Source organism: Helianthus annuus, chromosome 12, assembly GCF_002127325.2.
Source record: "Helianthus annuus cultivar XRQ/B chromosome 12, HanXRQr2.0-SUNRISE, whole genome shotgun sequence".
Taxonomy (NCBI): domain Eukaryota; kingdom Viridiplantae; phylum Streptophyta; class Magnoliopsida; order Asterales; family Asteraceae; genus Helianthus; species Helianthus annuus.
Window position 1 is genome coordinate 151528692 of NC_035444.2, and position 3515 is coordinate 151532206.

Below are 3515 nucleotides of genomic sequence, written 5' to 3' on the forward strand. Positions count from 1 at the left end.
AACACGAGGTGGTTTGGCGCTGGAAATCTGAAATTAGTTGTCCGGTGATGCTGAATTATCTTGGGCAGCTGAATTCGCTGATTAGGGACGTCCGAACTCACGCTGGTGGTGACAGATGGAAATGGACCGGCTCTGCTGACCGGAAGTTTTCAGTCAAAGGTTTGAGACAGTTGATTAGATCCGATTCGCAGCAGGAGTCCGAGTTCATTTTGGAATGGAGCAGCTGGGTTCCTTCAAAATGCAACATCAATGTAACATCCGTCAAAATCGGATTCCCTAAATCCGACCCGTTTTGATATTAGTATCCTAATCCTTGGAATGTCGACATTTTTTTTTCCGCGAAATAAATAATTGTTGAAGGATTTATCGTTCATCTAATCCGTTATTAAATATGGTTAAATTTTTTTTAATTGTTTAATTAATTAACTTTAAAATTAAAAATTTTATTCTTTTTATTTCTATAAAATAACCTAGTTAGTCATTTAAAGTAATATAAACTAACCAAGTTAACCCTTCTAGTTATTAAGTCTTCAATAGTTAAGGGGGTCTTTTGCAATTTATTAAACTTTAAAATTAAAAACAAAAAAAGGAGGTGAACCGCGAGATTCGAACCCGGGTTCCAAACGTCACAAATGCAACAACTTAACCACTCCGCAATGCTTCCATCTTGTTCATTACATACGGCCCTTATATATTTAAGCGCTACGTTTTCGGCTTTCCTTTTCCTTCAAAATTGCCGCCCAAAACACAGCTTTCATACAGCCAACATTTCCATTTCTGTCTATTCGCTAATTGAACGAGATTGACTAATATTCCGCGTTTCCTTTTTCCTTGTCAATCAAGGATCGTTTCCATATCTTTTTCTTTGTCAATCAAGTTTATTTCCATAATTTACGAGACCGTATCGCGTTATAAATACGACATGTTGATCCGAGAAGCTCACACAACTCGATCACCCTTCTAAGTCACTCTCGACACCATCACGCAACCATCACCTCTTTCACGTAACCCGCGAATCGCCGGAGCCTGCCGGAAAGATCAAAGTCCTCGCCGGAGTTCGAAGGGACCATCGGAGTTCAGTCGGGGAACCAAGCTCGCCGGAGTTTTATGACGGAATCAACACGTCAACTCTTCGGTATACCTTTCTGTTCCTGTCCTTTGTTTCGTTTTTTTTTTTTACAACACACTATCAGTTAACTCATAAACAAAATAAGTAATAAAGTACAAAAATGGTGAGTATTTTATAATGTGAAAGTATGATAAATAGAGATACATATAATTTGAATAAAAATATGTAAACTAAATGTTTATAAATGCACGATCGTAATAATGACAAGAAAAACAACTATGAATAAAAAAAAAAAAAAACTATAATCAAGTTTACATTCGTTAGTTTTTATTAACTATCATTAAATAACTTTTTTATATAGTGAAGAAAATGTAAGATAGTAATTATTTAGTATTAAATACAATATTCAATAGATAAAATGTACGTAAGAGAGAAAGTTTAGGACTGTAACTTGCATGGAGGAATTCACAAGTAGATGACTTGATAATTCAATAATTATTGGGCTTTATTTGTTAAAATTTAGGTTTATTTTAAAAACTCATAAACCTTTATTTTTACAGTTTCTCTTTCTTTTATCTAGTTTTTTTATAATCCTTTTTCAATTATAATTAAGCTTTTAATTTTAAACCCTTTTCTTATTAAAAACATAACCTAAATAATGGACAATTAATTTTAATGCCTTTTTAGGATCAATAATAAAATAAATTATAATATCCAATTAATCTACTCGTAAACCTTAATATTCGGAATCTTATTTAACGAGTTCATACACGTATTTCATATCTAGGTTAATCACTTTTGTTCGTATCTCTTGGATTTTCCATCTTTACTAGTTCGTTATTACAAGAAATCGCAACGCAACCAATGTGAGTATACATGACCCATTTTCTATTTTCCACTTTTGGGTGCAATATGTATTCTATATCAAACATCACAATCACATCAAACATTTTATGCACATTCTATCCTTACTCTATGTGATACATTTTAATCATGTTAGACATGTTATGCTATTGTAAACACTCATGACTATGTGTTCATTAACTTCGTACAAGCCTCCCCTAACAATGGTAGCGCTATAGGTTGAGAAACGCCCCTCTCGTTATATTAACGAGTATTGTTAGGTTAAACTATGTTAAAACCACCCGTACCCTTTTGGGTTGGACACGTTAATTGCGTTAAACTTTGGTTTGGACACATAGAGTAACATCGTTTCGAGTATACTGTTAACATGGTATTGTATTCACATTTGGATATGAGCAACATTTTAAACACGTACTATGCTATGTATGAAAACTTGTATACTCGCGAACATGCTTTTGTTGACTTTATTTTAATACATATTGCAGGTTGATTTATCAAGATACAAGAAAGCAAGCTAGGATGGCCTAGAAACTCATTTTAGAAATAAACTATTGTTTGAATTTATTTTTGGATGTTGATACTTTGTGTTATCCTTTAGAATCTAATAAAATGATTTAAATTATATTGTCACATTTAGTGTTATGTTGTTTTGAGCAATTTGTTCGTCTCATCCCGATGTTTCCGCCATTGGTTGGGGTGTGACAATCAATGCATGGAGACTAGAAATGGATAGGCTCCCGACAACGGTGGCGCTGAATCGGAGGAACATGCAGGTCGAAGATAATTACTGCAGGTTCTGCAATTCTTTCGAAGAATCGGCTGACCATATCTTTATTGCTTGCCGCACAGCATCGATTATATGGAATTTTTTGAGTTCGTGGCGCAAGATTCCGAGTATTTATGCGTTTTCGCGTAAAGATCTGTTCCTCACTCACAGAAACTTAAGGGCCACGGAGAAGAAAAAGGATGTTGTTCACGGTTTAATCATCATTGCTTGTTGGTGTCTTTGGCGGGCTAGGAACAACGCGGTTTTTTCTAACAGCCCGGTGAAGATTGAAGGTATCATTGGAGAGATTAAGGCGCTTGGATACTTTTGGTATGTTAATAGGTCGAAATACAAAGAGATGTCTTGGGGGGTTGGTGTGAGTTTGTAAATATGTAGTTTTGTAATTGTGTTTTTGTGTTGGCCCGGTTTGGGTCAGCGTTTCGTTTTTAATGAAATTTACCTTTCAAACTATATATCGTATGTATATAACTGCATAAATCACAATGTTATATTTATAATCAATAGTACCTAAATGTTTTTTAAGGGATATTAGATTTAAATAACCCTAACTTTTGTCGATGGCACCTCCAACTTTTGATTTATACCGTAACATTTCCAACTTTGAACTTACTAGCCGATAGCACTTTCAAACTAACTAAACCCTGACCCAGTTAGTTTTTTTGCTGATGTGGCACTTGTGTGTTGACGTGGAATTTTTTGATGGCGTGGCATCTGACTTGGTTTTTTTGATGATGTGGCTTCTTACTTGGCTTTTTGATGATGTGGAACTAGGTTGCTGACATGGCAGCTAATGTC

At 34.8% G+C, this 3515-nt stretch overlaps 1 long non-coding RNA gene across 1 annotated transcript; it reads left to right on the forward strand.

The window, feature by feature from the left end:
- The first annotated feature begins 883 nt into the window (after positions 1-883).
- On the forward strand, positions 884-3103 carry LOC110897037. Its single transcript, XR_002568384.2, has 3 exons — positions 884-1135; positions 1857-1935; positions 2419-3103. It is a non-coding gene; the product is annotated as an uncharacterized LOC110897037 (long non-coding RNA).
- Positions 3104-3515: the final 412 nt, after the last annotated feature.